Genomic DNA, 12860 nt, shown 5'->3' with positions numbered 1-12860 from the left:
GTATAATCTATAAAAATATTGAATCACTATGCTATGCACCTGAAACTAAAATAATATTGTAAATCAACTATAATTTTAAAAAAAGAAACCTTCCATAGAAAACCTTTTATTTCCATTTGCTAGAATGGCAAGGCCTGCCTCTCCAGATTCTTCATAATCCAGGCCCACTATACCGCTCAGCCTCATCTAATGCTATTCCTCCAAATATGTTCCCCAAATATACCAGATACAGCACATCTGTGCCTTGGTCATGCAGTTTCCCTCATTTCAAATGCCTTTCTTTTTCCCATCTATCCTCCCAATCTATCTGTCCCTTAAATGCTCATCACCACTTCCAGAAAAATGATTCCAAATGCAGTGACCAGTGACCATACCCTGTGAAATCATTTTCCCCCAAGCAGGACAGCATGTCATTCCAACCAGGAGGCTATCATTCCAAATAACTCACAAAGCCACTCACACTCCTACCTGTCACTGCTATCTAAATGCCAAGCACTCACAGAAGGCCCAGAGCATAAACTTGTCTTTCCCATGCTTCGTGGAGCACCATGGATGCCCCCAGAAGCCCATAAATAAAAGATAACTTTGGTACAAGTTGAGTTTTCATCAGGACTAACAGCTATGAAATATTTAAAGGCTCTTTTGGGCTATTAACCCAAACCAATGTTGTGTGTTCGAAAGAGATAGGACCAAAAATATATGAACTAACTGACCAAAATATATCCTAGGGGAAGCAAAGTCTCACCCAAAGCAGGACTTCATAAAGCGCATGTGTCCTTCCGAATGTCTTTTGTTTTCATGCCTTATTGAGGTGTGATTAGAAAGAAGAGACTGCACAACATTGATAAATCTCATGCCCTTTTAACCACAAAGCTTTATAAAGATCAGCATTTGTGTTAGGCTACTTAAAATTCTCTTATATTTTCAAACATGACAGTGTAATGATAAAATCAAGTTTGCCTACAGGGAGGTTTTCTACACCTATAAGTTACTAGAAATTCTCCTTAGTTGGGAAAAATGTGTTCTAGAAACTAGAAGAATTTATTTTTCAATGAAAAATGATAATTGCATTTTTTAAACCAGGAAATTGTGGGCACTTATTTGCTTTTGGCTAGAAATAAAAGATTTTTTCTAAATTGGGCCCCTCATTAACTATAATCTCTCTACAGATAGCACTCAGCTCAGTAGAGTGTGTGGAGAGACAGAGGAGAACTTCTCTCCATGTTCTCAGAGACATTCAGAGAGATTAAGAGCAGGAGAGTGGGCTTCCCTGGTGGTGCAGCGGTTGAGAGTCTGCCTGCCGATGCAGGGGACACGGGTTCGTGCCCCAGTCCGGGAAGATCCCACATGCCGCAGAGCGGCTGCGCCCGTGAGCCATGGCCACTAAGCCTGCGCGTCTGGAGCCTGTGCTCCGCAACGGGAGAGGCCACAACAGTGAGAGGCCCGCGTACCGCAAAAAAAAAAAAAAAAGAGTGGGAGAGTGCATCAAAGTGGTACCAAGTACCAGACCTCAGGAAACATTTACTTTTTATTGATTCCCTTATTCAATCAACATTTACTGAGCCCCTGATTTTTACTGGGCTGCATAGCTTTGCCCCAGCAGCAGTTTACAAAATATTTTGAGACATAAGATGCAAATGTTCAGCCCCTGCACTGACCCAGTAGGCAGCTACATCTATGGAGTGTAGGAAGCCAGCTACTGGGGAGTGAGAAGGAGGTAGTAGTGGTTGGGGGACCCTGTGTACTACATCCATGCTTCCCCTGCTCCACCATGATGGCCCAGTCTATATGGTTTGGTTTCTGACTAAGTTTCCTAGATTCTTAACTTCTCAATATTTTCTCCTTGAGAATATTCCTTCTGGAGCTGAAATATTTCCATGAATTCTAGCCTGCTTAGATGAGCCCTAACTGTCAATGCCAAGAACTGGCTCTTATTTCCTGAGTTGCTGGCCAGTGCCCAGTTGTGAGTGGACTTGTCATCTAAACTTGCCTGACCATGAAGAATCACCTTGGGCCCTTGTCAAAATGATAGATTCCTAGTCCCTTACCCCAGCCTATTTGAATCAGAAACTCTGGGGGAAGGGAAGGCTTTCTAGATGAGGAAACTGAGGTTCAGAGAGGTGAAATTATAGACTCAAATCCACACATGTGAGTGCAGAGCCAGGAACAAACCCAGTTATGTTCAGTCCAACCTTTTTTGGTGTTATGATTAGACATATGAGAGGGTATAGGGTCATAGTTGCTTCAGCCCCACCCCCTTTCTTCAATTACAGCCTCCTTATTCCATTTCCTGGAGTCATACACTTTCTCAGTTTCTTCAAGAATGTAATCCTGTGTCACAAACGCCAATACCCATGAGAGACAGAAGGGTACAGTGAATGACTGAAGCAGGGCGTGGCAGTGCAGATATGGCATCCGTGGAAGGCAGGGATCCTACAGGAAACTAAGGTCCTTTCATGGCCAAGCTACTACCTACTGGTACTACTCAGCTCCTACCAGCTGTTTGCCAGTGAGAATGTAGGCCCAGCTTCACTGAAAGATCTAGATTTTTTAGGTAAAATCTCAAAATGTCACCCCCATGATCATATTTACACTATATAACACTACATCTTAGAGACTTGAGAGAGAAAATCTGTGGCTGGCCTTGAAGAAGCAGGTGCTATGATATGAACTGCCTGTGGAGAGGGCCACGTGGCAGGAAGCTGCAGGCAGCTTCTGGGAGCAGAGGGCTTCAGTCCTCCAACCATAAGGAACTGAATCCTGCCAACAACCATGGGAGCTTGGAAGAAGATCCCAAGTTCCAGAAAGGAATGCAGCCCAGCCAGCACTTTGATTGCAGCTTTGTAACCTTGACCAGAGGACAAAGCTGAGCCATCCTTGGGCTCCTGACCTACAGAAACTGTGAGATAATAAATGTGTGCTGTTTTAAGCTACTACAGTTGTGGTCATTTCTTATACAGCAATAGAAAACCAATACACCTTCCTAGGCCTCCCCTTCTCAGAGAGCCCTTCAAACTCCAGAGGTTCCCTCTCTCCATCTATCATCTACATTTCCATCCCTACCTGCCCTGATCTCAGCTAGCTGTCAAGAGAGAAAGTAATCTGGCAAACTGGTTTACCCATTTATTATTTACCTACCCCTTTGCATTTTGTAAGAGAGGGCTTGGAGAGGTATGGCTAAATCAAATGTATGATTGACTCAAAATGATAGAATTTCACAAGATGATGCAGAAAAGTAGAAGTACTTTGGTGCCTGGAGATTGTCCCAGCAGGCCTCAAGCCATACCATAGTGCTTACCTAGAAGAACACAATCAGCCCAGCCAAAAACACTCTAAACAATGGGACCGGGAGCCAGAAACTGCATTGCCGCTTACTAGAAAGATTAACTGGAGAAAGCTTTAGTTTTCTTCTCTGTCACTTAGGGCTGAGGCCTACCCTGCCTGCCTCAAAAGACTATTGTGAGGATCATGCCAGTTGGCATATGTGTGTGAGATGATAGAAAATACATTAGTCTCTGCCCCCAGCCCTCTGTTCAGGCACAGAGCTCCTGAACCCCTTGTAATTTCTTGGGTGATAGGAGTTTGTTCTAATGAGGTGACATTAGATTTGTTCTAATGAGGTAACTCATTGGGTGGGCTCCTGGATGAGGGCTAGTCACTGGAAAGACCAAGCCATGATTAGAAGCTTGGAATTTTCATCCCACCCCCCATTCTCTTGAGAAGAAAGAAGGGCTGGAAATGGAGTTAATAATTGATCATGCCTACGTGATGAAGCCTCCACAAAAATCCCAGTAAGTATGGAGTTCAGAGAGCTTCCAGGTTGGTGACATACCCCAACTCCACGGGGTCAGAAGTTCCTGTGCTTGGGAAACTCTCAGACCTCGATCTATGTATCTTTTCATCTGGTTGTCCATCTGTATCCTTTGTCATACCTCTTACTTATAAGTGATTCCCTGAGTTCTGTGAGCAGCTCTAGCAAATCAGTAGAACCCAAAGAAGGGGTTGTGGGAACCTCTGACTTACAGCCAAACCTGACAGAAGCTGTGGGTGAGCTGGGGACCTACTACTTGTGATTGGCATCTGAAGTGGGGGTGTGGGGTACAGTCTTGTGGGACTGAGCTCTTAACCTGTGGGATCTGATACTGTCTCCAGTTAGCTAGTATCAGAATTGAGTTACATTGTAGAACACCCACTGGTATCAGAGAAATCCTTGGTGGGGAGAAAAAACACACACATCTGGTGACCAGAGTGTCAGAAGTGTTGTGAATGTGATAGCCTTATGAGAGTAAAGGAAAAACATAGGGAAGGAAAGACTGGGTTTTTCTACTTAATGTGAAAGCACTCTGTAAGTAAAAAATATATTCACAAAAATAGGTTGAAGTGATGAAGCAATCACAGATAATTTAAGCCAAAAATATTCCGGCGCACACACTGTGATTTCAGGCCTGCAGTTTCAGTACTGATCTTGCCCATGTGTGTTGTCAGGCTTCCATTTCCTTGCCACCTCTTGGTTTCAGCCAGAGGCTGACGCTCACTTCTCCCAGCTCGCATGCTGCTGACAAGGGCCGGGTAGGGACTGAGATGATGGTCCTCTCACATCCCAGCATATGATTAACATGGGAGGAAGGGGCTTCCCTGGTGGCACAGTGGTTGAGAGTCCGCCTGCCGATGCAGGGGACACAGGTTCGTGCCCCGGTCCGGGAAGATCCCACATGCTGCGGAGCGGCTGGGCCCGTGAGCCATGGCCGCTGAGCCTGCGCGTCCGGATCCTGTGCTCCGCAACAGGGGAGGACACAACAGTGAGAGGCCCGCAAACCGCAAAAAAAAAAAAAAAACATGGGAGAAAGAGGCCTCCAGGAAAGTCACACAGATGTCTGGGGAGTCCCCCGCCACCAGAGCAAAAATATCCCCATCAAACTCCCCAGGCTCCAAAAACAAAATCACCCCTAGTGAGACTGAGACTGCTGAGTCCTTCAAATCCATGCAGTCAAGTCCCTGAGAGTTCTAGAACTTTGGCTCATCCAGCAGGGCTCCACTGTGTCCAAATCCATGTTTCAAATGGCAGGAGCAAGCAACCACTTTCTTCTGATGTCTATATGCCTTAGAGTGAAACCTACACCAGGCAGAGTTTTATTAGATTTAAATGGACTAGAAAAAGAGTGAGGAGAAAAGGAAGAAGATGATTTATCCTCCTTATAGTCAAACAAACATAGAAAAACACATGAGAAGAAATAACAGCTTCCCATTTTAAAGCCAGGGGTTAAAGTCAAGGATCACATGACTGATTGGAGGAGTGAAAAAACTCTCATTCTGGAACTAAACTAAATTATTAAATTATAGAAATTAATAAAAATAATAATAATAGGGCTTCCCTGGTGGCACAGTGGTTGAGAGTCCGCCTGCCGATGCAGGGGGCACGGGTTCGTGCCCTGGTCCGGGAAGATCCCACATGCTGCGGAGCGGCTGGGCCCGTGGGCCATGGCCGCTGAGCCTGTGCGTCCGGAGCCTGTGCTCTGAGGCGGGAGAGGCCACAACGGTGAGAGGCCCGCGTACCGCAAAAAAATATATATATAACAATAATAAAATAGCCATAACAATACCAAACATTTACTACATTTACCCTGTGCCTGGCACTGTGCTAAATGTTTTCCAGGTATTCTCACTCAGTCATCACAATGACCCTTAAGGAAAGGTACTATTCCTGTTCCAACTTAACAGATGAAGAAACCAAGGCTTGGTGAAGTTAAGTAATTTATACAAGGCCATGCAACTAGCAAGTGATAGAGCTAGTTCTTGAAGCCAGCTTTATCGGTCTCCAAAGCCTGTGCTCTTAATCATTATGCCATCTTGCCGCCCGAGAATGGATATGCACAACTGTGTCCCCACTCCCCGGAAGGGCCAAGAATGCTGACCACAAATCTGCACCCCCTACAAGCTCATGGTACTCCCTCCTCCCACACTTGCTCTTCCGAGAACCTCACCAAACATGCCTGAAGACGGGATTCTCTCCCCAAACCTCAAAATGACCCTCCCCTCTTCAGAAAAAGAGATAATACGCCCCACACAAGAGCTGTTAATCTTAACATTAACATCAACATCACTGGTACTTTTTCTTCTCTAGAAATAAAATATTAATTTTATTAATATTTTAAATTTGTAAACAATAGAGAATGTGAAGCTAATATGTTTACAGTAGCATTGAAGAAAAAAGCATGGGTTAAAAATTATCGAATGTTTGCAACCTGAAATTAATATTCAGTGCATTGGAAGAATGTAAAGCTTAGACAGAAATGAGAGTGAAAGCAATAATTAGAGCAATGGTAGCCTCTGTGTGGCAGAGGAGATAATCATTTAGATGGGCACATGGAAGCCAAGAAAGGTCAGTGCTAGCTTCAATGCTGCATTCTCAGAGCCGCTCTTCCACAATACGGATCTAGTCTTTCGCGCTATAGAGAGTGGCATGGAAGACAGTTTGGAGGTATATGTAATTATAAAGAAGGAGGGGAGGAAGGAAAATCAGAAGGGTGGAATAAGGGGAGGAGGAAGAAAGAAGAAAAAAAAAGAAAACAAAAATGTGGACTCTGAGTTAAATCCAACATGGGCAAATAAAATTAGTATAACAACAACAAAGATTTTCAAATTTCCAGATATAAAACCTCATGAAATCTAGATATTAAAAAATACAAAATAGGGAGTTCCCTGGTTGCCTAGTGGTTAGGATTCCAGGCTTTCACTGCCATGGCCAGGCTTCAATCCCTGGTTGGGGATCTGAGATCCTGCAAACCGTGCAGTGCTGACAAAACAAAACAAAACAAAACAAAAAATATTGGTTATTTTTATATATTGGAATTCTTGGTATCAGAACTTGGCCCGAGTTCAGGAAATAGCATTGTTTAAGGCCACAGGAAGGAGTGGAAGAGCATGGTAACAGAGAATATTATTTTGTATGATATTTGTCCTATATAGGTAAACTAAATCAATTTTTGGTTTTCATAATAATTGCTGTTATTCACTGAGTGCCTTGTGTACACAGCTCTATGCTAAACAGTTTGTAATACTCTACTCCAGCAAGCCTACCAGATAACTATAATTACCCTCATTTGTACATGAGAAAACTGAAAATGAGAGAGGGTAAGTTGCTCAAAGATACACTGGAAGCAAGAGGCAGAGCTGCTCATCAGTACCAGCTCCATGTGACTAGACTACTCTCAAACCTGTTCCATCATAAGCATCATCAACATCACCAAAAGCAACACTAATTGAGCAATTTACATAGAGTACCTTTTTTTTTTTTTTTTTTTTTTTTTTTTTTTTTTTTTTTTGCGGTATGCGGGCCTCTCACTGCCATGGCCTCTCCCGTTGCGGAGCACAGTCTCAGGACGCGCAGGCTCAGTGGCTATGGCTCACGGGCCCAGCCGCTCCGCTGGCATGTGGGATCTTCCCGAACCGGGGCACGAACCCGCATCCCCTGCATCGGCAGGCGGACTCTCAACCACTGCGCCACCAGGGAAGCCCTAGAGTACCATTTTTAATCCCCACCTCAACTACTGTTATTCCCATTTTACAGGAGGAGAAACTGAGGCTCAAAGAGGTTAAATAGTACCCGAGGCCACCTAGCTAGTAAGGTGGTGAAATTGGGATAGGAACTCAGACAAGCTGACTCTGTATATTAAACCAGTGTGTGCTTCAATGTTCTGTGCATTTCAGAAATATGACTAACAATTTAAAACATTCCTGTACAAATAATACAGAACTAGTGTTACAATAAATGTTAATAAGTGGCTTGCTCTACTGCACTCTGAATGTGAGAAGTAGCAACAAAATCAAGTCAAATTCAGTTACAGGTAATTTAATGCAGAGACCTGTTGGCTGTGTATTATTTTCATTTTTCTTATTTTGATGGAAATATGCCATAATAAATTAATTGTAATAAATCACATTAATAGTTTATTGGAGTTAGAAATAAAAGAGTTGATGCTTAATCTACTATCTTTCTAAAGCAACAGTGAATTAGCAAATTAAGAAAAATATTCTAAACAGAAAACACTAAAGGAGGTGCCTGGAAGCCATTTTTTTCTACAGGATTTGAGGCATACTAGACCCGGTCTATTAGGTCTTGGAAACTAATTGGGACTTTAGGTATATTTGCCTGGCAATAAACAGGAAAAATGAACTTTGAAGAGTTCAGCTAATCTGTCCTTTTCCACTCTCCTCCTACACTTTAACTTTCACAGTAAATTGGTTAAGTTATAGGTATCTAACAACTGAGAGGTACTCTACAAAAACACATTTTATGAAACATGAATTAGACAGGATAAGATAGACTATGTTACATTAAAACATGAGCCAGTGACTTAACTCAAGAAAGGTTAATTTCTTGTTCACACAGGGTGCTATGTCAATTAGGCAACTCCCCAGAGCATCTGTCCTTCAACTGGGGACTCAGTAATCTAGGCTGCTTCCAATGAATGGTTTTGCTATGTCAGGACATGGCCTTCAAGATCACAGCAGCAGAGAAAGAGGGAGAGAGGGAAGCTGAAGGATCATACACAAGCTCTTAAATGCTTTGGTTGAGAAATGGTACATGTCGCTCCACTTACAGTTCAGTAGCCATTCTGCTTACAGGCTCATGACCAAGAGGGCCTGAAAAGTAGCAAGCACATGCATAGTTGGTAGGTAATAAATGTCTCTGATATACAGCATTATATACACGTTTTCTTAATACTTCTACTACCACTACTATTAATACTAATACTACAACTAATAATAATACCATATGTTTGTCACAGCTAAAGTTTGTGTTATTTTTTTCAAGGAACAAACTTTTAGTTTTATTAATCAGTTCCACTAAGGTTATTTTGCTTCATTAATTTTGTTTTTATCTTTAACCTGATGTGAATATTTCTACTCTTTAGGATTTCTTTTTTTATCTTCTTGAGCTAGGTATTTTATTTTCAATCTTTTTTATTTTCTAACAAAAGCTTAAGGCTATAAATTGCTCTCTGGCTACTTTTATAATTTTGGTACATACTACTTTCTTTTTTCTTTTTTTTTTGGCTGCATTGGGTCTTCATTGCTGTGCACGGGCTTTCTCTACTTGTGGCAAGCAGGGGCTACTCTTTGTCTCTTCGTTGCAGTGCACGGGCTTCTCATTGTGGTGGCTCCTCTTGTAGCAGAGCACAGGCTCTAGGCACGTGGGCTTCAGTAGTTACAATACACGGGCTCGGTAGTTGCAGCACACGGGCCCTAGAGAGTGCAGGCTTCAGTAGTTGTGGCACGTGGGCTCGGTAGTTGCAGTGCATGGGCTCTCAGGCACACAGGCTTCAGTAGTTGCGGCACAGTAGTTGCAGCACTCAGGCTCCAGCAGTTGTGGCAAACGGGCTCAGGAGCTGTGGAGCATGGGCTTAGTTGCTCCGCGGCACGTGGGATCTTCCTGGAACAGGGATCAAACGCATGTCCCCTGCATTAGCAGGCAGATTCCTAACCAACGTGTCACCAGGGAAGTCCCAATACATCCTACTTTCATTGTGGTTTCATTCTGAATATTTTGCAATTTTACTCTGAATCTCTTTTCATCCAGAAAATTAACTATTTAGGAATGTGCTTTGTTAATTTCCAAATGTATAGATTTTGAGTAGCTCTCTTTTATTGTTGTTATTGTTAATTTCTACTTGTATTATATTGTAATCAACTAATGGTACCACCTGTATGATATCAAATGTTTAACTTGTTGAAATTTCTTTGGCCTGTTTTTTTACTATATTTATCTCATTCTCTAAAACAAGGTAAAGAATTACCTAGGGAGTTTTTACAAAATAACCTATAGCCAAATGTTTCTCCAGACTACTGAGTCAGGATCTCCAGGGGCAGGTCCAGGCATTGTATTTTTACCTGCCCATTCATACCCACCACAGCAATATCTCTCACTCACACCACTGGTTGAAAAGCTCTACTCCAACTATCCTATAGATTTGGAGTTTGAGGAATTGGTAGATTGGGGAAAGACTGCAGGAGGTGCAGATTAGGTGGTAGCAGAGATGAAGAATTCTGCTTGGTCATATTAAATAACTGTATCTTTTTCATCTTTGTATCTCACTTATCTTTATATGTGCAATGCCTGGCACAGAGAAGGCACTAATAAATGTAGCTGGTTAGATGAATAGGAGTTACCTATGCAACTATGAGTATCATATAATAACAGGTAAAGATCTGTATAACAGAAATAAAACCCTATTTCATGTCCTGAAATATCAATGGCTTGTGAGAAGGTGTGACTTTTATACTACTTTTGCATCTTCTCCCTATGTACAGTGTTGAGCATACAATAAACAATTCATAAATACATCTTAAATGTAATTTATGAGCATGTGTATTAGTTTCATATTGCCACTAGAGCAAATTACCACAGACTTACTGACCTAAAACAACACAAATTTATTATCTTAAGAGTTCTAGAAGTCAGAAGTTCAAAATGGGTCTCACTGGGCTAACCAAGGTTTTGGAAGGGCTGCATTCCTTTCTGGAGGCTCTAGGAGAGAATCCATTTTCTTGCCTTTTCCAGCTTCTAGAGGCTGCCACCTTCCTTAGCTTGTGACTCCCTTCCATTTTCAAAGCCATCAACAGCAGGTCTCTCTCACAATGCCATTTCTCTTTTTCTAAATTTTTGGCCTCTGCCTTGCCCATTTAAGGATTCTTGTGATTACTTTTGGCCTACCAGATAATCCAGGATAATCTCCTTAGTTTAAAGTCAGCTGATTAGCAACTTTAATTCCACCTACAACCTTAATTCCCCTTGCCATGTAACATAACATATTCACAGGTTCTGTGAATTCAGACATGCACTTCTTTTGGTGCGGGGGCGGGGGGGGGGGCATTATTCTCTCTAACAAAGCATGTAAGACCCAAAAAACAGAAAAAGGAAGAATAGAGGAAGAAATGACAAGGAATAAACAAAATGGAGTGGTAACATTAAGAACAGTAATAAGATTACAAATATATAAGAATTAGTGCATTAAACTATAAGAATCTGGAACAAAGCAAAAAACAATATCTATTCAATACTATTAGTTAATTCCAAGCATGCACGCACACACACACACACACAGAGTAATGGCTTGGTTGGCTGATGCCACAGCTAGGATATTACTGTTTATTAATTACACAAACTAAACAAGAAATAAATGACATGTTTGCTAGTTATTTAACTTTTGTAGAAAAAGTTCCCAAATGCCTTTTTTCCTGGTAAAGGATTCTTTTCTTGCCCCCTCCATTCCAGCTCACCTCTAACATTTCTGGAAAAGTTCTAGGAGGATGGATAAAACTCTTTTAATATTTGCCTACCCAGCTTAATCCGTCACAGTGCCAGGATGGATGGTGACCGTGCAAGTGCACTCGAGACAAGAGCACCGCTGGCCTGAATTACAGGCAAAGGCTGGTGCACATCGCCCCCTTGTGCACAGAGGTGGAGAAATCATTTCCTCTGGCTGCCCAATTGGTTTGCTGCAAGAAATTTCTTGGCTAAAACTCCATGGAAAATGGTTGTTTGGAGAGTAAAATTCCCCCAGAGGTTTTATTTTAGTTTTTTTAACATCTTTATTGGAGTATAATTGCTTTACAATGGTGTGTTAGTTTCTGCTGTATAACAAAATGAATCAGCTATACATATACATATATCACCATATCTCTTCCCTCTTGCGTCTCTCTCCCTCCCACCCTCCCTATCCCACCCCTCTAGGTAGTCACAAAGCACCGAGCTGATCTCCCTGTGCTATGTGGCTGCTTCCCACTAGCTATCTATTTTACGTTTGGTAATGTATATATGTCCATGCCACTCTCTCACTTTGTCACAGCTTACCCTCCCCGCTCCCCATGTCCTCAAGTCCATTCTCTACGTCCTGCCTCTAGGTACTTCATGACCATTTTGTTTGTTTTTTAGATTCCATATATATGTGTTAGCATACGGTATTAATTTTTCCCTTTCTGACTTACTTCACTCTGTATGACAGACTCTAGGTCCATCCACCTCACTACAAATAACTCAATTTAGTTTCTTTTTATGGCTGAGTAATATTCCATTGTATATATGTGCCACATCTTCTTTATCCATTCATCTGTCGATGGACACTTAGGTTGCTTCCATGTCCTGGCTATTGTAAACAGTGCTGCAATGAACATTGTGGTACATGACTCTTTTTGAATTATGGCTTTCTCAGGGTTTATGCCCAGTAGTGGGATAGCTGGGTCGTAGGGTAGTTCTATTTTTAGTTTTTTGAGGAAACTCCATACTGTTCTCCATAGTGGCTGTATCAATTTACCTTCCCACCAACAGTGCAAGAGGGTTCCCTTTTCTCCGTACCCTCTCCCCAGAGGTTTTAGAATCAACTTTTTTTCATCACTTTAAACCTTATTGGGAAATCTCTCTAAAATATATTACACATAAAGAATAATCATACTGAGTCAATACTGCATGAAAGAATATAACAGCACAAAATAAATTATTCATTCCCTTGCCTTGTAAAGAGCACTCTGAATGCAGTTTTAACAATTCTTTTTGGCTGTGAACCTCAGTCCATTTACTGTCCCACAGAGTAGATAGAACACAATATTCTTTTGCATGTTTATGACATTTTTTAAAGGTTTTTTTTCCTTATTGTTATTTGTTTTTTTTGCCTCCTCTGTTGCTTGTCAGTGGTCACTTTTTGATTTTGTCAGTGTGGCTTCCTTAGCAGCTTCCTTCCCTTTCTCGTTTGCTGTGGAAATAGTAACTAGGATACCACACTGGTTAGAATTGTAAGTAAAACGTTAAATAGGCTCCCAGTAAAGCCCTCTCTTACAAGTGAAATGTGTGAGATTTAAGACAA

The 12860-nt window shown here is 41.8% G+C and overlaps 1 long non-coding RNA gene across 1 annotated transcript in view; it reads right to left on the bottom strand.

The window, feature by feature from the left end:
* The window catches only part of LOC132428409 (uncharacterized), a 184438-nt gene that overhangs the window by 144708 nt on the left and 26870 nt on the right, over positions 1-12860 (bottom strand). The gene's annotated exons all lie outside the window — the stretch shown is intronic.

This window comes from Delphinus delphis, chromosome 7 (genome assembly GCF_949987515.2).
Source record: "Delphinus delphis chromosome 7, mDelDel1.2, whole genome shotgun sequence".
Lineage (NCBI taxonomy): Eukaryota > Metazoa > Chordata > Mammalia > Artiodactyla > Delphinidae > Delphinus > Delphinus delphis.
The sequence above is the reverse complement of the archived record's forward strand: the minus strand, read 5'-3'. Positions and strand labels throughout refer to the sequence as shown.